Source organism: Misgurnus anguillicaudatus, chromosome 9 (assembly GCF_027580225.2).
Source record: "Misgurnus anguillicaudatus chromosome 9, ASM2758022v2, whole genome shotgun sequence".
Classification (NCBI taxonomy): domain Eukaryota; kingdom Metazoa; phylum Chordata; class Actinopteri; order Cypriniformes; family Cobitidae; genus Misgurnus; species Misgurnus anguillicaudatus.
In genome coordinates, this window is record NC_073345.2 from 11,218,143 (window position 1) to 11,242,280 (window position 24,138).

At 38.5% G+C, this 24,138-nt stretch overlaps 1 long non-coding RNA gene across 1 annotated transcript; it reads left to right on the forward strand.

Moving 5' to 3' along the window:
- The first annotated feature begins 2,736 nt into the window (after window positions 1-2,736).
- On the forward strand, window positions 2,737-7,267 carry LOC141366076 (uncharacterized). Its single transcript, XR_012371056.1, has 5 exons — window positions 2,737-3,038; window positions 3,687-3,735; window positions 3,821-3,953; window positions 4,052-4,153; window positions 6,153-7,267. It is a non-coding gene; the product is annotated as an uncharacterized lncRNA (long non-coding RNA).
- The last annotated feature ends 16,871 nt before the right edge of the window (window positions 7,268-24,138 follow it).

A 24,138-nucleotide genomic window follows, 5' to 3' on the forward strand; every position in this document is an offset into this window, starting at 1 on the left:
TAACACATCTTGTCCCTTTTCTTTATTCAAACTCAAAATCAAGATGGAATGACACATAGTGTGTTAAATAGGATTAACACATCCTTTCATAGAGTGTAGTTAAATTCCATAAAATGCCAATTACATGTGACACAAATTTCATGTGTTTGCACATACATAAGTTCTTGCATTTTTTTTGTTAGTTCTTAGTTATTGCCTTGATAATAGAAAATATGAGCTGGGCATGTATGACATTTGCCAAAGTGAGATATGAGCTAAAATCACCAGATCCTGCTTTATAGGAGACATAACTTATAGGGCTCATATGTGGATATAAAGAAGCAATACAGGAGACCTATATGGCCTGTATATGCACATATATGCACCTCAATTTTGCATATATGCAGCATATATATTATCATATATGGGCATATATGCTGTATATGTGCAGCATATATGTGCATATTAGCTGCATATATGTGCATATTAGCTGCATATAGGTTTCATATATGTGCATATATATTATTATATATGTGCATATATGCTGTATATGTGCTGCATATATGTGCATATTAGCTGCATATATGTTTCATATATGCGCACATATATTTTATATATGTGCATATATGCTGTATATGTGCTGCATATATGTGCATATTAGCTGCATATCTGTTTCATATATGGGCATATATATTTTTATATATGTGCATATATGCTGTATATATGAAGCATATATGTGCATATAAGCTGCATATAGGTTTCATATATGCACATATATATAGGTTCTTTCCATGTGGGTTTCACAGAAAAAACAAAACAGTCTGTGGTTTCCGTCTGGCCCTGGCCATCGTTTGGGACTGAACCAAGTTATTATTTGCATTGACAAGGGTTTTTGCTTTTTTTACTGACTGTCTTGGCTTTTCACGCCTTTTTGCACATTCTTTTCTTTAGGGGTCCAATTCTTTTGCCTGTGTTGTCTTACTTAATTACACATAGCTTAGTTTATGGACATTTATGATTTGATTTCTTTGCATGTGTGGTTGTTACAACATCTGATGAAAAATGTCGTGTCAGTAGCACCTTTAGAAATATGTATTTTTTATTACAAAATGGTGATGTGTTCAATATTTATTTTACCTGCTGTATCACAGTGAAAGTCAATTTATTGTCTACTTAAAAACTTTTTTTCTCTTGCCCAGGAGAAAAAACATTAACACATGGTAAGCTTTTGTGTCAACGTGCCCCAGTAGAAGTCTGTGTGTAGCTCTACTGTGTTAGCAGTGCGATGGTTCAAATCCTAGGGAACACACATTACATTCATTCACGCATTTGACAGATGTTTTTGTCCGAAATGACACTTTCAAGCTATACATTTTATCAGTGTATATGTTCCCTGGGGCTCAAACCCATGACCTTTGCATTGCTAAAGCAAAGCTCTGCAAGTCGCTTTGGATAAAAGTGTCTGCCAAATGCAAGCTTATCAGAAAGCGACTTCTTGGACACTACATCAATGTCATATTTATCTACAGAAAGCAGTGTGTCATGCAGTAGCTGAGACCAGCTAGAGTACTTGAAACTATTACATCAACCATTAGTCCTTTTCCAAATAATGTCACAAAATCAAAGTTTAGCATTCCCTGACTTGTTTTTTTATGACTGACTCGTTGTTTTTACAAATACAGCGCTGTATTTTTTGTTAACTGTATTCAAGTCATGTCAAGCGTTCAGCAGTATACAGTTGACAGTTAATGTTCAACGGTTTAGCCTTCAGTTCAGCGCTCCGGACGCGAGCACAATAGCTTATCTGTGTGTGTGTGTTTTCTCTTTCCCTCTATCTGCTGATCACGGGAAGTATTTGAACTCTTGTCTATACACAGAGAGCCGAGAGTGTGTGAGGCCAGGAAGTGCGAAGGGTAAACATCCCCCAGTAAATGGCGCCATTTTATTTCGGCTCTTTACGCTCACGCACAGGTTTGGACCTCTTCACTGGGACAGACTGTCAGATTTGACCTGGAAAATGTCAGAGTTTATGGCGAACATATAACGCTGTCAGATTGTTTCGTGAAGTTTGACATTCCACCCAGTCAAACTTTACTTGTCAGGTTTACGAGTTTTTCCTTGAGCACTTTAGGAACCGAATCTTGACGGTTAACTTTTTGGTTGTGTTGAGACATAGTTACATACAGTATGGTTTTTATGTTTGGGATCTAAAAGGCAAAACTTTGTCAAAACTTTAATGCATTTTCACAACAACCCACTTGAGCAGTACACTTTAAAAAATGAACCATTTAGTAATAGATATGCATAATTTGGCACATCTAATGCACTAATTTGCACCCTTTAGTTACAAAGGTGTATTTGTGGAAAGGTACCACCCCAGTTGAAGCTTTTGTACCTTTCATTCTGATAGTGTATAGATAAAATAAATGAATCCTTAAATGCATTGTCTTACCAATTATTATTACTTATACCACGGGTCTGTTGAATGCTGCATTCTGATTGGCTGAGAAATGTTCTATGGGTGTTGATTATTTTTCTGTAAACCGCACACCTAATTTTTCAAATGTCTTAAAAATAGGCACCAGAGCAATGTTTGTGGTAACCGTGGTATAAGCGGAATAATTGACTCCGGTCCTTTGAATTATTTGAAAATAATGCACACCTCCGCTTCGCGTCGTGCCGCATTACCACCTTGGTGTGCATTATTTTCTTATAATTCAATGGCCCGTCGTCAATTATTCCTTACATATTCAGGGATTACACTGTAAAATGTAATAGCTGAGCTTACTAAAAAGATTAAGTAAACTTAACTTATTTAATTAAGTTTGTTAACCTTACTTAGTTTAACTAAGTAATCCCAACTTTTTTCTATGCAAACTCAAGTCAACTTGATTAAACTTAACAGATTAATTTAGCTCAACTTAAAATTTCAAGTATTTTCAAAAAGGATGACTGCACAGTAGGTGGCAGTAATGCTCCCAAGGAGTAAGTGGTGGCTTAACTGAGTGGTTAACTGAAGAAGACGACAACAGCACATGGTCAGATGAGAGCATGAGGAGGTAAGTTTGTGCTTGTATATCATTTTTATTTTTTAATTGCTACGTTTTTATCGCAATATTACAATCACAGTTTGTAAACAGTAATATTTTGCATTAATAATAAAACTGATGCATGCTATTTGATCACAATTAGCAACACAACAACTGCTAATCATGTATGTTTAAAGATAAACATTTTCGTTCAACAGACATAAGTAACTAATATGCAGAGGTAGATTGAGTAAAAATGTAATTATATAAAAAGTTAGTTAAAGTTAAGCCTTATAGTAATAACTGCTTGAGTAAAAGTATGCAATGGAAAAACTGCTTAAGTAGTGAGTTTATAATTCGTGTTGGTGTGGTTTATAATAATAAACTACATGAAAATGCTTAGAACTGCTTATAAAAGGTAAAATAGCACCTTTGAAGTAGGTGCTTTCAAAATTGTTACTCAAGTCAATGTAATGCAGTAAGCATGTTTCTACCCACCTCTGGAGAAAAAACATTAATAATTTCATACCTTAAAATGCCAAGTTATGTTAAATAAGAGATGTGCTGTATAAAAAGTTTTAAGTTTATAGAGTGAATGCGTAAAATGTTGTTTTTACAATTGCTTTTTAGTATCTATCAATCAATATACTATGTTAATTGTATATTATTATTATTTAGCAGGAGCTTGTTTCTTTGAAGAGAGCGCATACCCTTCATGGAAAGTCAGGTAATTAACACACATTTTATTTAGAGCATGTCAAAACTTTTTAAATCTTGATATGTTGTTCTTTTGTTATCCTTCTTTCATATAGTAACGTTACTGTGGAGTACAACCAAGTCGCAAGCAAAAACCTCAAGCAAGAATTGTTCTCATCCCTTGCTAAACATTGTTTTTGAAGATTTTGAATGAAAGAAAAGTTTAAAAGCTCTCTTGAGTATCTAATAGTAAGTATTTTTGTTTGTTTGTTTTAAATAGTTTAAGTCCATTTGCTAACTTTTAAGTTCTCACTGTTGATCTCAATGTTTTATGTATTATTCGTCAGAACATCACTGATGTCACTGCTCGGTGGACGGTACATGTAGTTCTCCGTGGTCTTGCTATCCTTCTTGCGGAAGACACTACAGACTTCCTGAAAACAAACATGGTTAGTATTCTTCTCGTTTAATCAATATGAGATGTCCTAATTTTTGTGTTAGCATTTAATTAGCATTATTAAAGAAATAATGTGTAAATAGAAGATAATTAAAGGCACCAAGGCACATCCTTTTGTCCCACAATTCTATGCGTGAGCATGCTCAGGATTGGTCGAGCCTGGTTGAGTTCGATAAAATAAAATGGTGGCCAAGAAAGCAACTGAGCACACATTTAGTGTAAATAATGTAATATTTTCACTTTTGGTTGCATTTCTAGCGAGAAATTTGTATTGTAGTTTTGAACTCTTTCCCCGCCATTGAGTTATTCCGTCAATTAAGAGAATCAATAACTTCTGATAAATGCTGTGAATAAATGAAAACATAATTTATTTGCCAGGTAAAGGTTTTATGCCAATTACATAACCAATTCAAAAATTATAAAGAAAGCAAAACATCAAATATTCAAAGATCAGTCTGAGATGTATACCTGACAGTAGCGAAATACATCAACATGACACTATGGGTTTTAGTTTATCGCATTATGAGTGAACAAAGCTTAATACAGGTGTTAAAGGAATGGTCTACTCATTTTCAATATTGAAATATGTTGTTGCCTTGGCTGGGAGTTGTTGATGCATCCCTCTGTCGTCTGTTTGCGTGCACGTGGGCGCTGGGGCGCGCTGCGACGCTTCGATGGCATTTGGCTTGGCCCCATTCATTCAATGCTACCATTTAGAGATAAAGTTAGAAGTGACCAAACACATCAACGTTTTTCCTATTTAAGACGAGTAGTTATACGAGCAAGTTTGGTGGTACAAAATAAAACGTAGCGCTTTTCTAAGCGGATTTAAAAGAGGAACTATATTTTATGGCGTAATAGCACTTTTGGGAGTACTTTGACTCGCCTGAAAAGTCCGCTCCCCTTCTCACTCTCATAATGGGAGAGGGAGGTGTTACTGCGCCGAGTCGAAGTACTCACAAAAGTGCTATTACGCCATACAATATAGTTCCTCTTTTAAATCCGCTAAGAAAAGCGCTACGTTTTATTTTGTACCACCAAACTTGCTCGTATAACTACTCGTCTTAAATAGGAAAAACGTTGATGTGTTTGGTCACTTCTAACTTTATCTCTAAATGGTAGCATTGAATGAATGGGGCTAAGCTAAATGCTATCGAAGCGTCGCAGCGCGCTCCAGCACTTACGTGCACGCACACAGATGATAGAGGGATGTATTAACCATTCTTAGTTAAGGTAATAACATATTTTAATACTGAAAATGAGTAGACTATTCCTTTAACAGTGTGCAAACCGTTTTGAGCTGTCCACTTTCGACTACATTCAGATGTATTCAAAACAGATTAGAACCGCTTAAACACGCTGTAACCCGTATGCTGGAAATAAATTTGACAGGTACAGTTTAATAATACACAAAATTAAATCAAATGTCTTTTAATAACATATGATGTTATAGTTACAAATGATTAAACCAAATAGTGTGTTTGTGACATTTAAACGTCTTGTCTTAAAACTGAAAATAAACAGGTTTTCCTGTATTTGTTAAAAATAAGCTAATAAAATAGTTCAAATAAATATTTAATGTTGCTTACCTTATGAGTAAAATAGCCACATAATAAGTTGGATAATGCACAGACAGCAGGTTGTTATCATGAAATAAGCCCCTTCAGTTTGATACAAGACCCTCTGCTTGACACAGAGTCCTGATCACACTGTTGGGGATTATTATATATACCTTACTTATAGAAGAGTTTTCTAACAAGATATTATTAATTAAATATGTTCCAAGGATGTTTTTGCACCACCAGGAAAGAAGCTTCTGCTGAAAGGTCCAAATTATTATTGGCAATTCCAACCGAAGCACTGTTACAAATTTAAGTGTCGCTTCAAAAACTAGTAACATCACCTTGAACAGTTTAAATTTTTAAATGACACATCCACTTTGCATTTGTATTATGAGAATGTATATTAATATTGCGTTTCTATCTTATTAGGAGTGTGATGGTGACCCACCTCAACTATCAATAGGAATTCTCAGTCTGGTGCCGGAGGACAGACACATTTCTCCACATGGTTTACAGCAATTATTTGGTAGGGTGTCACAGCCATGGATGGACTTGAGAAAGTATCACATGCCATGTGTTTAGTTTTTGGACTGATCGTTGTTTTAAATATGGAGTACCTCTTCACAGCTTATTTTGAGTTGATTCACAGGGTTTTTCTTTCCCTGGGGCACAAATCACTAAAGTCAAAACTGCCATCACTACAAAACATACTAATGTGAAGTAGTGTGTTTTGTGTGAAACAAGTCTGTTACTGTAGATCTGTTGCATTTTGGGGTTTTTATTTTTCGTCAACCTGGATACAAGTTCCAGAAAAACTCAACTTTAATTGCTGCAAAACTTTGATGTTTTAGTTAAGCTGTATTTTGCGTGTTTCTGATGGCAGAAACAAGATTGTTACTGTAGGTCTGTTGATGCAATTTGTGATTTTTTATCAGTCACATGACAACCTGGATACAAAACCAAAACTGCAGTCACTAAAAAAAACTAGTTTTGAATTTGTTTGTCAAGGTGTGTTCATTGTGTTTGTAATAACAGAAACAAGACTGTCTTAGGTCTATTGTTGCATTTTGGGTATCCAGATTGATGGGTGACTGAACACAAACCCCTTTCTTGTGTGTGTGTGTGTGTGTGTGTGTGTGTGCGCGTGCGTGTGACAAAAATGTTTTACTTTGTACACTGTTAACATGTTTAAAATAAACGTTTTAACCTCATTTTGTTGCTTTTGGGCTTTACTCATTTTTGTTAGTTCAGCTTACTTACAAATATAAGGCAATCAGTTTCCTTATATTTACGAGTAAAGTGAACAATAAAAAGAAGTTATCTCAACTAATGATTTTAAGTAAAGAGTACTTAACTTTACTTGATTAATAAGTTTAGTCTACTTGTACTGTTAAGTTTTGACAACTTAAAATCAATACTCTACCTTACTTGATGAATAAGTTCAGGCTACAAATAATATAAAGTTTTGCCAACTTAAAAGCAATACACTAACTTACTTAAAATTATGAGGCAATCAGTTTCCTCACTTTTTTAAGTAAACTCAACTTATTACATTTTACAGTGTAGGCCATCTGGAATGTATATTTAGAACATTATTATAAAACTGTCCTGATAATTTATTATCAATTAAAAATAATACCATAAGCATATATTTTATTGTATATTAACATTTTATTTGTGGTTTAAGTCAGATATTAAAGTGCACCTATTTCATTGCTAAAAAAAACAAGGTTATTTTGCGTATTTGGTATAATACAATGTGTTCGCGTGGTTTAAGGTTAAAAACACATTATGTTTCACAAACTGTACATTTTTGTAGCTCCAGATTTCACTCTCTTCCTGAAACACACGGATTTGAAAAGCGCTGTGTCCCTAATTGGCCAGCTAATTTGTACGTTGCGATTGGCCTGAATACCTCTGACGTCAGACAGAAATTTCACGCTCCTTACCATGTTTGAAAGATTCACGCATAATGCAATGCTAACAGGAGTTAACTTACAGGCTGTGAGTCAAAGTGGGAGGAATTATGATAATGTCGGTCTTGTCTACATCACCAATCCCAGGAAGTAAACTGTTGCTTACAATACGTGTGTTTGTTGAAGTCTAAGAAAAGAGATTTACTTTGAAGATGATAACTCGCATCATCGTTTACTTTGGGGTTTGTACCTTTTGCATATTGTTAGCATGTACTAGTACACACTTACACACCAAAGGAAATGTAAAAACGTGAATCAGACATTAGGTGCTCTTTAAATGTGTTCTAAAATTGTCACACCACAGAAAAATTAGTTTATTAACCACCCAACCAAATTTGAATGATGGAAAAAAATGCAAAGTATATAAAATAAGTTATCAAAATCTTGGAAAAATAGACATTATATACGTAGACGCCTCATAGACTGCTTATTGAAGCTGAGGTATCAGCGCGGCCGCCATCTTGGATGGGTCCCCATTCGCCCCCACTGCATTAACTTCTACTGAGGAAGGTGTATCCCCAACTACAATAATCAAACTCCCCAAATTTTTACCGGATTTTCACATTTAAGTAACGTTAGTTACAATGACATAATATTATAAATGATAAAATAACCCAAATTATTGTTCAATCTTACTTGTGAAAGGATCCCATGCGATCTGGAATCAAATCTCCACCGGTTATTGCAACCGTAAGCTGCACAAAATACGGACATGGTTGCTCACTCTTCGTTGACTCCCATTGACTCTAGTGCTAACGTAGAGTGAGGTGACCCAACCAATATGGAGGTGACACTGGATTACGTTTCAGCACGTCATGAGGAGTCTACGTATATAATGTTTATGGTCTCTCTCAACTTTCAAATACCACAATCGAGTTTGTGTCGGGGTTATGCATGGTGGCATAAGTGCGCCATTGAGCCAACGTTTTAGGCCCGCCTAAAAATCCTGAACTCAGAAATGGATGAAAAACGGTTTAACAATCTGCAATTCAGAACTACACAGTTAACAGACTTTGTGGCATGTTTCAGCAATAGCCTACATTTCTAACATTTATAATGTGTTTAGAAACAATTTTCAAGGGTGACTTTACAGGGATTATTAAATTATGCACTCGCAATTAAAACGTTTAAAAATAGTCCAAGTTCCGTAATATTTACAACAAATTATTTTCAGTCGCCATAATAAAATAAAATAAAAATATTTTTTATATTTTATATAATTTATTTACATACCTCAGAAACCTTATAAAGGTCCAATAGATTAAATTAAAAACAGATTATTTTAAAATTTTCCTTGTTTTTGTTTTTATATTTAAGTAAATTCAGTAATACTGAAAAGATGAAAGTCCAACTTCAAAAAATGAACAAGTAGTGGATAAAATCCCAGGTCGCTAAAGACCCAAGGTTTAAGGGTTAAACTAAAAAATCTCTAGAATTACAATTAAGGAGCTCAGATGCAAAAGACAATAAACGCCACTTCCGTCAAAAAAGGCCCTCAGCACATATTATACATTCATCAAATACTTTCACTACAAATCCGCTTTGAGGTCATTCAGGAATATCGTCAGGATCCATTAAATGTCATGATGATTTTTTAGCAAAGTCTTCTTAGTGCATGGAAGAAGAATTGGAGAATGGTGACACGTGTATGTCAAATTTTGGAGGTTTACCAAATATATTATAAGATATTGACTGAATTTTTGAGCCTTTTATCTTTATTTTAAAGCAATGTGAACTGCACAAAGACTTTGTTTAGAAGATGGGGATTTTTGCATGCACTTAGAGGGTTTTGCATTTGAAATCTTCAATTGAATGGAAAAATGGGACCAGGACAGCAATTACATTTTTTTCTTTTATGTTTTACAAAATGAAACATAAGCCATACAGGCTCAAAACAACACCAGGTACACCTTTAAAAAATAATGTAAAACTGCCTCATCTAAAGTTTTTAATTAGATTCATATGCAGTATTAATATGCAGAATCAATGCAATAACAGTAGGAACCAGCAAATAAAGTGATTTTATGAGTTAATTTATAAGAAGTACTGTTATCACTTCTTTCATTGCTTTTTAGTTGAACGTTTCCTTTAAGGGCTCCCATGAGCCAAGGATCCAATTCAGAAAAGAAGATAAATGTCCCACAATCCTTGTCTGCTACAGGAGATGCAGGGTGCCTGCTACACATTGGATCGCATATCCTCAGGCTGGACTCAAGGTCATGAACAACACAAAACTCTGAAACCAGAGATGCCAGAGGAATCAAGAAGACCTAATGTACAGTCACAAAGAGAGGACGAGTTCGAGAAATACAGAGAGGAGGGGAGAAAGGGGACCGTGAAGGAGCCGTGGGCCTCACCACCATCCGTGGGCCCTCATAACTCTTTCATATTTTTCTGGGGGGTTATTTATTGCTCTGTAATTTCGGAGGTGCCGGGGGAGTGTAATTGATTTGGCTTGGATTTCAAGCATGGGAGGAGTGGGAGGGGTCCCTGCAATCGGAACGAGGAATCTGGGCCCCTCGATGCCTCGCTTGCCTTCACACTCCGCCGTAATCTTTAAACCGAGTCGCTTTATCAGCATTCCCAAAACAACGTGTGTGACGGCGCCTCAGCCGGCCCAAACTGTGAGTTGTTAATGGCCAGGAGTGGTGTGTAAATGTTTGTATTAAAAAGCTAACACGATATGATCTTCCACGCGAACACGTCGGCTAAAGAGGACTTTGCGTGCCAGGAATACAGTCTGGAATCCAGTCGCCATTTAAGTGGATCAGAGTTTCCAGTTTAACACATTTAGTGGGAATTAATGGTGAAGATTTCAGTTAAGAGTAAAATCAGGAATTATCTGTAATTTGAAAGCAGCAAAATTCTTGATAGAATATCAACACGGGGTTGCTTTGATATCGAATTTGCTATTAATTTTTTAATGATCGTGATGCATCCAAGTAATAAAAAAACCCACTGGCAGTACGTTCAAGAGCTTGCAGGACATCCTTGACCATAGATACCAATAAACAAATGTGTGAAGGCCAAAGCAAATGTCGTGCTGACAGCTGATCCCATTTACGACCGAAAATAAACACAGGACTTCCTTCCCAGATCAGTTTAGCAGAGTGCAAAACTTTGTTTTCCCTTAGCGCGCATTCTTTTACATTTCAGCTTTTGTTGCAAAACACGATCAAATCATTTGACAAAAAAAAAACAATTCTCGCAGTTCCTCCGTCTTAAAAATACGCTTGGGTTCCTGCATGGAGCCTTTAAGCCACATTACAGAAGCATCTCCACGCTGATGGTATTTTGATCCGTGGCCATATTTATGTGCAAAAGGGGCGAGTGAAGGGTAAAATCGCAAAGCCAGATTCCAACGCTCGTCCGTTTGCTTGACAGCATTTAATTGCACGTTAGTACGCTTCCAGACACAATATTGATATATCAGACGAACACTGAATGTTGTGGTGTGATATCGCCACCACTTTCACAAAGCCTGCACGCCCGCAAACACACTTCTCACACACCCATCAGGTAATTGGCTGTAAGGCTTTATCTGCCTAATTACCAAATAAATCCGCTCTTCCTCTGGCGTGCTGCATTTACACAAAACAGGAAGGGGGGATTAGTGGGGACGCGCTGCGCTCAGATCCGGAGTCCTGCGACTCACTGCAGGAAATCTACTCGGCATTCAACACACACAAACACACACACACACACACACACACACACACAAATAATCTTTGAATCTTTTTTATTATTCCAGATTTTGACCATGCCTAATTTCATTTCATCTTATTAAGGTTGATTTATTTGTAGTGGATTGAATTGGAAACTTTACAGATGCTGGCTCAGGAGTTTTTAGACATGGCAAATAAATGACTTTGTACATCAGCACAACTTCTAACAGTATCAGTTGACATGCAGGAGGTGCTAAAGAGTGCACGTATACATTTGAAACAAGTAAGGACAAATGTGAGGTGTGGAGCCATTGTTTGTTTCCCAACACGTTAAAACTGGGATTTGTGTCTTACATGAGTGTAGCCAGCAATACTAAACATTATCATTTAAAGGGGGTCATTTTTGAGGTAATATGGAATCGCAAAAATAATAATTGTCTTCAAACAGTCCCAGGTCTGCCAGAGGTCAACCGAACAAACTCATGCTATTGACTGAGCCACTGCTGCTGTATTTGGCTTAGGGTTGCCAATTTGTTCTTTGACTTCAATTTTGCTTCTTACAGATCTCACCTATAGTTCATTTTTCTTAGATTGTTAGTCTGTGAGTTGCCCACCAAAGCACATTCTACTAATAGCCTCAATTTTAATATTTATTTATTGTATATTTTGTTATATTAGCTTGGCTTCTTTATGTTAACATTTTAAAAGGAAACCAGGCAAGTCTGCGTAATATTTCTCTACGAGCTCCCCCTAGTGTCTAAAAGTAAATGCTTTCAAACACACTGTCGTAAAAACGAACTGTTGTGCCTCCCCCCTCGGAACCAAGTTTATCAGCTTATTTCCAATCCAGTTACTGCTTCTCGCGATATCTGAGCCTTTGCGAGACTGAAGGACACCGGGTCGGATACAGAGAAGTTGCAAGTGGGGTATTCTTCCTATAGACGGTAGGGGCGGGCGAGAGAGACTTCATTCGTCCGGTAATGAGTCATATAACCATAAATCATATTACGAAGATGATTTATTAACATAAAAATAGTGCCTTGTGTCCCTTTAAACAATGATAAAACATATCAACAAGTAAAATCACATGAAATCAACAAGTTAAACAAATTTTTTTTGAGTAGACTATTTAAAAAACGTAGCCCTCCAGATATTTTTTTCTATTGTGGTAGCCCTTGCTCACAAAAGGTTAAAGACCCCTGGCTTAGACTTTTGCAAAAGCAAAGAAATAGTTCACCTGATAAATTGGCTCAGTTTATGGGTGATTCTCACGAAACCATTGAAACACCACGGCACTAATGATTTTAGCTTTAAAATGTGTAATATAGTAACATTAAAAGCATCAGAATTAACACAATACTGTGTTCTACCTTGCACAATGTGTGATTTCAACATAAGAATTTGTAATTGTAAATTTTATCTAATTTTCTGCTGAAATTCTCATTACCGCAATGTGTCCGGCTGTGTTTGAACATGCGTTATGTTGTAATTTAATCAAATTAACACAAAAATATTAAGAAAAAAAATAAATGGATGTTTTGCTAGACTACTTTAGATGACAGAAAAAATATTTACTGAATATTCATGTATAATAATAATGAAGAAAAATTAGGAAAATGATGTGTCCATGCCTGATGTTCTCATCCTCTGCAACACTTTTTGAGAACAGTTTAAGCACACATACAGAATTTTAATAAAGTTTGATTTTGAGTGACCAAGCACATGGACCAGTTACTTCAAGATGGCTACCAGGTAAGATCATTTTTTTACAGTTAATTTGAAATATTGTCTTGTCAGAATGCTTACACGACATCTTGATTATCATTACCGCAACAGATGCTTATTAAATGTTAATTTAATTCATAGAAGCATAATACTTTGATTTTAAATGCATGTGCAGAATCTCCAAATTATGTTCTTTCAGGTTTGTCATGTCATTTTGAAAATATGTCAGTGTTGATGTTTTCTGACTGTTGCGGTAATGAGATTTTTTAGGACAAATTTTTTTAATTATGTTACAAAAAGTGTTAAATGATAAGTAAAAGTTTTTAAATTAATGTTCCCATTTACTCCAGACTTTGTTTTTCAATGTCTGGTGGGAAAAAAGTAAATTTAAGCAATTTTTACATTTTCATGCTTGACATTTTTAAAACCAAGTTTTCGTGAGAATCACCCTTATACTCCCTTATACTACGGGTCCGTTGAATGCTTGAATCTGATGAATGTTTGAAACGGAAATTATTTTCTGGGAAACGCATGGCGAACGTAGTTCCAGGCAGCTCTCTTGACCGCATTACAGTTCCATATCTGTAATAACGGACTAACAAAAACAACATGACAGGCAATTTTCCGACACAATAACAGCGCTGTTTAGAGACGCACAGAGGTAGCCTCGTTCACACAATCTCTCTCTCTTGCTCGCTCGCTCTCTCTCTCTCTCTCTCTCTCTCTCTCTCTCCTTCTATTAACTTCATTAATAAATGCAGTAGAATGCAATTAATGGCTCAAGCCTCCATTGCCAGCTTTAAAATGACATTTTGGAACAAGCAAAAGAGGCGTTGGATGAGACGCGGAAGAAATAGTCGTACTCACAATAGCGATTTAAGTACAAAACCCAGACAAATCCCTTTAAATATATCATGTGATCAATGTCTTAAGGTGTGGTAACCGTAGTATAAGCGGAATAATTGATGACGGGTTGTTGAATTATTGAAAAAAATGCACACGCGTCGTGTCCGCATTACCACCTCGGGTGTGCATTATTTTTCTAATAATTCAACGGCCCGTCGTCAATTATTCCTTACTCATACCAAACCAGATGACCATGACTTAATTTCTTCAGTTAAACACAAGCAAATAATTTATATTTAATATATGGGACTCAACTAGGACTCAACATGAAGGTTCATGAAGCACATACATTCATCATTAAAGTAATCCAAATGACTCCAGTGGGTTAATATACAGTATAATTAATGCATTGTGCAATATTTTGCGCTTCTTTAGATCAAATCAAATAAACAAAGATATCTAAGCAATACATTCAAACATTGCAGCCCATAAGTCCATAACTTTGAATCTCACTGGTTCTCGAAAACATCTCGTGACAAATCAAGGGGGACAAACCACTTTTCGTCCTGAAAAATAAAGCAAAAACATTTCGATCGCCCCCTGAGGACTGATTGCAGTATGCATAATAAACCCCGCCCTCTCTATGCAGTCCCTCCAGAAAAACGCAATTGTGCGATCGCACGATTTATTGCATAATCAGCCAAAGTCCGCGTATTTATGCGGGGCGGCATTTTTTCCAAATACGCCGCACTTTCGCCACATTAATTACAGATTTCCGCGCACAAAATATGCGGGCTTGCATGATTTCATAATTCCCGCATTTTTGTAGCAAAAAGTCACATATATATTAGCAGAAAGTTGAAAAATGTTGCATTTACTTCACACAAGCACAGCCGTGTCCTCTGTTGTCATGGGAACGTTATGAAGTGACGTGATTATGTGACGTGAACATCATTGCAGCTTTTGCAAGTTTCCGCAGTTTTTTCAAGTTCCGCAATTTTCGCAAATTTTCGCAATTCCATCGCATAAATCGCATAAATATCCCACATATTCCATCGAATTTTTTAAAGAAAACTTGCCGCAAAATCGAGGATTTTTGCCCGCAACAATCACAAAAAAATTGTTTTTCTGGAAGGACTGTCTATGGCCCTGTTCCAAATGTCACACTCCGGACTTATGGACTTCCTCAGAAACCCACGCTTTGAGGACATCATGCAGTGAGACCTTAGGGACCCTTGACGGGAGTCCACGAGTGCCCACTGGAGTCATATTTTGGGACAGGAAGTTGCCCATCAGTGTGTGATTGGTTTGTTTGCTTTTTCGCAAGGACTTATGTGTTGGTAAAGTGCGTGAAGCTTGCTGCATGTGGGCTTCTTCGAAGACCGCATCAAGGATGCAAAGGGGGCGCTGAGGAGCACATTTAAGAAAATGACAGATGGGACACCCTACAGACTTGCAGAATGCGCAATTTAAGGCCAAGAGACCGAAAGTACACATGAAGTGCGCCATTTGGGACAGGGCCTATGTAAACGAATGGGTCATCATGAGCCAATCTTAAAAATCAAATTTCACTTCAAATACATTTTTCACAACACTGGTTTGTTATTTTTAGTTATTTCCTATCATATCGATGTACTTTTGAGTTGGGTTTAAATGAGTTATCAGATGGTATTTAAAAGGGGTGTGACAAAGAGATTTCTGAAACTGGGCGGTGCCTTATTGCGGCTCAACCTAACAATCCCTACTGCGCAGTAACTGACTTTAAATTATGTCATCAGCACAAGATGTCTATGGCATTTTTTAGATATTTTGGCTCCATTTTTTTAATATAATTATACAGAGACATGTCATCCATCTTTTTTACAGTCTATGGACAAGACACACATATGACAACTAGTCACAAGACACACACTGAAGAAATGAAGTCAAATACATCTGGGATGGCATGAGGGTAAGTAAAATATGAGAGGATTTAGTATTCCTTAACAGGTCTGTAAGACAGATAAGTTAGATATTTGGAGAAATGTTTGTAACCAAACCGTTCGTGGACCCCGTTCCCCTCCATAGTTGGAAAAAAGAATACTATGAAAGTAAATGGTGTCCACGAACGGTTTGGTTACAAACATTTCTAAAAATATCTTCCTTCGTGTTCATCAGAACAAAGAAATTTATGAGAGTGAGAAAATGATGACAGAATTTTCATTTTTGGGTGAATTATCCCTTTAAGGCCCTTATATACTTTAGACCAGTGGTTCTCAAACTTTTTCCGCGTGCGGCCCCCCTTGTGTACGGTGCATTCCTTTCGGGGCCCCCCCAAAGAAAATGCATGACAAAAAACTGCTCTAAAATGTAACATTTTAATTAAACTAAACATATTAAGTTATACAAAGTAGTGCTGTTGGTTAGTAGACTTATTTTTGTTAGGTTTAATTACACAGAATTTATGATAAATGAACGTATTTTATAAAATGTCATAAAACTGGGGCCCCCTTGGCACCATCTCGCAGCCCCCCTGAGGGCCCCGGACCCCAGTTTGAGAACCACTGCTTTAGACCAGTGTTTCCCAACCCTGGTCCTCGGGCACCCCCTCCCAGAAAGTTTTGGATGTCTCCTTATTGAACACACCTGATTTAACTCATCAGCTTGTTAGGGACACGTCTTTACCATTTTGGAAGGAGGCTGATGAGTGGAATCGGGTGTTTCGAGTGGGGAGACGTCTGAAACTTTCTGGGAGGGGGTGCCCGAGGACCAGGGTTGGGAAACACTGTTTTAGACGACCCTTCTGAAAAGTCTGGTTTTAGCTGGTGAAGCTGGCTGGTGTTAAGGGGGTTTTGGCCACTTTTTAGCTGGGTGACCAGCTAGCTTGACTATGCTGGAAACTTGGCCAGCTATACGCTAAACTGGTTGGCTGGTCTTAGCTGGATTAAGATAAAAGTAGCTGGTTTAAAATGGTCCTCCCAGCATGGCAAAGCTGGTCAAGCTTGTCTTTCAGCCTGGTCAAGCTGGTGGGTCAGCTGGTCTCCCAGCTGGTCTTTTCAGTAGAGGAAGTAGAAGAACAAACTGTGATGTCATTTCAAACAAAATCAGACCAAACCAAACTTCACTTTGCAAGTTCTAATAAAGCTGAACAGTGCAAACGTTTAGGAAAAGTTTTGCCGGGGTGTTAAACACCTTGGATGTACCATTGGTCCATGGTCAATGTGTGATGTGTGCGTAACATATGGGTGTGTTGTCTTAACTCCTCCTGGTTTAAAATGGGAATATTGTCTTTTCACAGAGGTCACACAGGAATATATTTTATCGAATCTACATTTGTATGATCATTCGCCAACGATTGACCATGTTGAATGTTTTAACATGTTAAATTATTATTGTAGGGTCCATTTCGAACCATTCTGTTGTTTTTAGCTTTAAGAAACCTATTCCAGTCCTTCAGCCATCAAACAGGTGAAGTCGGGTTGTCATGCACCATCTCTATCTCTCTTCCCACAGTGTAAGTTTGACCTAAGGCCTGAAACAGAGATTTGACAGAATGCTCACCTCCTTGGCCAGTGTGTGCCTGTGCTGAGGGGTATGATGAACATCTGCTAAAAATCACAGAGAGAGAGAGAGCGAGGGTGACTCTCTTTCCTCTCATAGGCATTATCTCATCCCATGAGCACTCCCGCTCCACGCACAGAAGCATTACGCGCATCTGTCACCCATTAATCGGCAAATTACGGAAGAAGTGAGCGTCAAAAGCCATTACCAGCAGCCGGTCCCCGGGGCACTTTCTTGTGTCTCTCTGCTTCTCGCTTTCTCCAACTTTCATTGTCATATAGTATTTAGAGAGAGAACGCAAGTGGGACAGGGCTGTCATGCACCTATAGTTTTTAGAAGGCAGTTATGCTCACAAAGTTTAAATCTTAGCATGCACACATAAATAAATATATTTAATATATAAATAAAATGAAAGTAGGCAAGAAATAAAGATGTTAGAAGTCAGCACAAACCTTTAAAACTCTTCCATGTTATTGCATGTCCTTATAGGGATCTTCCTGTCAGTAATAAATCAGTGTTTTACTTCATTCTCAACACTGGCGTAAGGAGTTTGTTTTTATGTTGGCACTAAAAGTGTCCCTGTTGATTCACTGGTACACTTGTGTCGGGCTTTTCCCAAGAGTCGTAAATACTCTGCAAGGTTTCTCTCTGTTGCACAACGTCCCGTTGCATTCAAAGTTGTTTGGTTGTGTTGAGCTTTAATTGTGGCCCTAATCCACCTCAGACAATTGACAACAATAAATGTCAAATAAATCTTAGATATCAAAAGCGTTAAATTTGCGAACATAATAAAAGTGTCATCCGAGACCAAAAACATCTCATTGGTATCAAGATTGTACAGTCGAACCGAGCCAAGGTCTGAAAGCTGATAAGTACGGTAATTCGGTCACGAAACGCAATTTTTGTTTATAGTTCGATCTTGACCTTGAGATGGAAAAACAGCATTGTGTAATGTTTTTAGGAGATGGTCTTCATGATACACCGCAAGCACTTATCCATGATTTGCGACTTTAATTAAAGAAAAAACGAATGCGTTGATATTTTGCAATAAAATCCAGAGCCAAAGTCCATTAAAAAATACCATTGAGCAAATCATTTTATGTGCTCGTTTGTCAAATACGTTTCGCGGAAAACAAACCAAAAAATATTTATAATTATATTTACATTGCTCAGATAAAAGATAAAACGTACTCGAGGGCCGACTGTAAAACCAACCCGAACTTCATTCAAGTTCTCGCACAGCTGTGCGTCTGAACGTTCATTTAAGCGCTCAAAGGAACAGACCGGTCATAAAGGTTTCAGGGCAAGAGGCCGTAGAGGATTAAATTGTCCTCGCGCTCTCATATCACCACAAGACCAGAAGTACTTTGCCCCTCAAGTGTTCTGTTGACAGAGAAAACAGTCGAATGGAAGCCAGAGGAACTTTGAGATCCAATTGCAGGTCTCCCTCTGTGTTACCGTGGGCTTGACAAAGACTCTGGATTCAGGTAGGGCATAGCGGTGACCTCACGTCACTGAACTGTGGGGTGGAGGGGAGATGCCGAAAGCCCGGCAATGGCTAAAACCGGCCCTTTCACAGCACTCGGGGAACAAAGAAGCACTTATATTGCCGGCAATGACAGCTGAAAACATCTTTTAGCTTCGACTGGGGCGGTGTGGTGGAGATACAAACGAGGAGCATTTTGAGTGACGAAAAACTTTTTTTAATGTTATGGCAATTTTAAAAGTAAATAATAAATCATACACTTGTAATACAAGTAATACATTTAATTGTAATTAAATTTTAGTATCCCCCTCATCTCTATACTAACAGAATAGGGTACAAAAGCTGTCACTGCTCTGCTGAAAAAAAAACAGCATAGACCAGGATCATTCCCATGCTGGTTTGGTGCTGGTTGAGCTGGTGGTAACCATGCTGGTGCCAGTGCTGGTATGCTGATGCCTACCAGCTAAACCAGCACCAAACCAGTATGGACCAGCATGGGAATGGTCACCAGCAAACCAGCACCAAAACACAACACATGCTGGTCTTTGCGGGTATGCTGGTTTTGCCAGCAGGGTGGGGCGGTACCTTTTCAAAAAGTACAAGTTTGTACTTAAGGCATGCATATTGGTACCTCAAAGGCACAAATTGGTACCGTACAGGTACATATGTGTACCTAAATAGAACATATTATGACCATCAGAAGCATCCTCGTGCGGGGCGATGCGAATTATGCGATATGGGCCCGCTATTCTCCTCAAAAGCATCTTCGCACGAGTTGAAAATATTGAACTCGAGTTAAAAATATTCAACTCAAGTTAAAAATTCGCATGACACGAAGTTAAATCACGCAAGTAATCTAGAGCGAGTAACGCGATTCCCCGTGTTTGCTGTGTACATAGCATAACTGTGGGTTCACCAGACGCGAGTTCAACAATTTCCGCAAGTAGATTACATACAAAGTCAATGCAAAGACGCGATCAGAAGCATCCTCGCGCGGGGCGATGCGAATGATGCGATATGGGCGGCGCATTTGCCGCAAAAACACACGCTATTCTCCTCAAAAGAGTCTTCGCCCAAGTTGAAAATATTCAACTGGAGTTAAAAATTTGCATGGCATGCAGTTAAATCACGCAAAGTAATCTAGAGCGAGTAACGCGATTCCCCGTGTTTGCTGTGTACATAGCATAACTGTGGGTTCACCAGACGCGAGTTCAACAATTTGCGCAAGTAGATTACATACAAAGTCAATGCAAAGACGCGATCAGACACGCCCTCACGCGGGGCGATGCAAATGACACTATATGGGCGGCGCGTTTGCAGCGAAAACATGCGCTATTCGCCTCAAACGCATCTTCGCCCATGTTAAAATATTCAACTCGAGCGAAAAAGTCGCATGACACGAAGTTAAATCACGCGAGAGTAATCTAGAGCTAGTAACGAGATGACCCGCGTTTGGTGTGTACGTAGCATAAGTCAATGCAAATGCACGAAAGACATCCTGCGATGCGATTCATGCACATGAGGTGGCGCGAATTACATTTTTCATGGCGATTTGCGCGAATCGTGCAAGTTGAAAAATTTTAACTTTGGGAGGATATGCATTACCCAATCAGAAGCTTGCTCTAGTAGTGACATTATTATGACTTAGCGAGCTGAGGCAGAAATGCAAAACAACAATGGAGGACAAAATCATTGTCGCTGTATGTGGACACCTGCCCGGAGCTGTATAACACATCTTTGTACTTTTATAGAAACAGAAATAAAAAGGATCTTGCTTGGGAGAACGTGAGTGAGGAGGTCGGGCAATTTGATAAGTCGTAAAAAAACATTATTTACTCAATTTGAGCTATATACTGTACGGCAACTTATTCGCTTCATTCACGTCTCGTGTGAACGCACAGTAAGAGTGTAGTGTACCCACCCATGTTACATATAAGTTCATGTAATCAAATCTACACTCTCAAAAGCTGTCACTGGGGCGGTACCCTTTCAAAAGGTACAAGTTTGTACCTAAAGATTGCATATTAGTACCTCAAAGATACATATTGGTACCAAATCTGTATCTATGTGGTACATATCAGGACCTTTTATAAAGTGACAGCTTTTGAAATTTGGTGAATTTGGTGTCGACCCAAAAATTCACACCCATAGGTGCACAAAAAGAAAATGCTCAACTGAAGGCCATTTGGTCTTCTCTCCGACCCGACACTACTCATGGGGCTGCATGTCCTCTGTTATTGTAAACGGAGAGATCTGGCCATCTCCGTTTGAGAACAGCAGGCCTCCATGCGTGACCATGGCCACAGGCCCAAGTCTCACCCCTCCTCCATCACAGCTGTTGTTTTTGAGGTTTATCTCAGGGTTACAGGTCAACACTCAGACACCGGCACTGTAGCCTTAATAGATGTGGTTCCACTATTGGGCCAAATGAGGGCAAGCACGCAGTCCACATTCACTCTTGAGTCTTCCTCTGGACAAACGATTAGCCTACCCTTGGACCAAATGAGGAAGCTACAATGTCACAGGCGGAGAAAAAATTATCTGATTGTATGACCAAAATTGTTTAAATGAAATCCAAAATGAATTTACATTGGCCCTTGAGTTTGAATACCTTATAGACAATGAATCACCCAAGTAATATGTAAGGAATAATTGACGAAATAAAATGAATTCAAAAATAATGCCCACCCCGAGGTAGTAATGTGGGATGTTGCGTGCTTTGTAAACGTATGTTGCACATACCCGTACAGAAGTATGTAGGACAGGAGAGGTATTGCATTTTGGCGCAATGCGCATGCGTTGATGTCTATGTGCATATCGAGGGGCAACCTTCTGATATTTCTGATGAAACCAATACGGAAGTGACTTAAACTGCAATTCTTTTACGGGCCACTAGAGGCTTTAAAAGGGAGTCAATTCCCATAGACCCCCATGTTAAAATGCCCAACTTTACAGCAGAAAATATTGTGTTTACTGCCTGGTACAAAAAGTGTTTTTGGTCTGTATAGCTAATTTTGCCCTTCATGACAACTGTAAGGGGGTAAATATTTTTGTAACTCATCCGTTTGAATTATTTTAAGCCTTAAAGTTCAGCATAATTAAGGACGTAGCCACTTAAGGTGACGGTTGAACAGCCACTGCTGTTAGTCTAGCTAGGTAGGCGTGGTTTCATTAACCAGTCACCTCATCTTCACCCAGGCCCCTCCTCTTTACCCATTTTCGATTATTCGCGAGTGGTGCACGGTGACGCACGACCAAGACGGCGACGGCAGGCTTGGCCAACTATTAAAAAGCTCTTCACAAACCTAACCTGTATGAGTTTATTCAGAAGATATTTTGATACATAATGATGGTAAGCACACAGTTGACGGCACCTGTTGACTTCCATATTGTTTTTTCCCTACTATGGAAGTTATTGGGTTCCGTCAACTGTGTTGAGGAAATGTATTATTAAATCTATTTTAAAGGAAAATGCCCACATTTTGGGAATTTAGCTTATTCATCGTATCCCCCAGAGCTAGACAAGTCCACACATACCCCTCCCATCTCCGTGCGCGCTGCAACTCTATCCAACGCAGCTCCACTAGCCCAGCTTAGCACAAAGACCGGAAGTGAATGGCTCCAGCTAGCACACCGCTCCCAATAAATGACAAAACAATGCAAACATTTTCCTATTTATGTGTTGTGATTTGCACAGTCACACTGTGCACAAACAACAAGGTTATATGAGACACAGCCATCTTTTAACAGTATACATACTGTGAACTATATTCTCTGAAGACGAAGCACTGCTACTGGGCGGAGTGATTTCCTCGCAGCACCCGAGAAGCCTCTGGTGAGGAGCAGAGAGTTCGGTCAGAGTTGTGCAAATCACTCCGTCCAAGTAGCAGTGCTTCGCCTTCTGAGAATATAGTTCCCAGTATGTATACTGTTAAAAGATGGCTGTGTCTCATATCACCTTGTTATTTGTACACGGTGTGACCACACAAATCACAACACATCAATAGGAAAATGTTCGGGCCATTTTGTCACCCATTGGGAGCAGCATGCCAGCTGGAGCCATTTACTTCCAGTCTTTGTGCTAAGCTAAGCTAGCGGGGCTGCGTCAGACAGAGTTACAGCACACACGGAGATGAGAAAGGTATGTATGGACTTATCTAACTCTGGGTGATTTGGTAAGTAAGCTAAATTCCAAAAATATGGGCATGTTCCTTTAAATGAAACCATGAAAAGTCTACAAAAATGCATTGTTTTATATGAATGTCTTTTTTGCAGGGGCATTTGTACAGCCAGTGTAAATAGGCAACTGTGTTAATGAAGCACTTCATCTCACCTCTGCCAAATGATCTGAAAAATAATTAAAATGATTGTAATAATACTTTAAAGCAAAAATTCCTCTGTTACAATAATGCAAATTAACATCATTCGTGCTAACAAAGATTGCTTTACCAAAAAACAAAGAAATCAATATGCTTTAAAAAAAATTTAATGCCTTTTAAAGGGTCAATAAAATTCCCAGAAAATATTTGGAAATAGATCAAATCTGCTTCGATCTTAGTTTAGGCATGCTTTGTTTATCCACAAAAACCAATTGGCAGTGGCTTTTGAATTCTCTGAATGTTTTCTTCGACATACTCTTCCATTCCAAACCCAAGATTTCATTGTCGGTCACTGCCGTTATCCTGGCCGTGTTCATTCACACAAGCTGCGCTCACTCACACTGACAATTACATATTCCCAGTGCCGTTTTTTGCTCTTTGGCAGTAAAGATTATGAAGCAAATCACTTCCTGAGGAAATGTCTTGACTGCTAACAGCACTCCTGGAGGGACTGTTATGCTAATCCGGCCTTCCTTAATGTTGCAGAATGCATGCGGCCGGCTCGGGGAAATGCACCATGAAACGTAATAGCTCCGGGCAGGAAACCGAAATCCAGGGAAGGAAGCGAGCGCGGCATGTTTTCCCCCTAAGCTTACACATTCAGCTCGCTCTAACCCGGTCGAGTGGGGCGATATCTTGTTTTTAGAAGGGGTCCCTTCTCTACCCAATTTTACAGCTGGATGGAGAACTTTAATGGACTCTCTAAAGCTGGAGTTAGACAATGGCTTTGTAACCAAACCGGCACACCAACCTATGATTTCCTGGCTTACAGCATAAAAAAAGAGTTATTCGTCATTG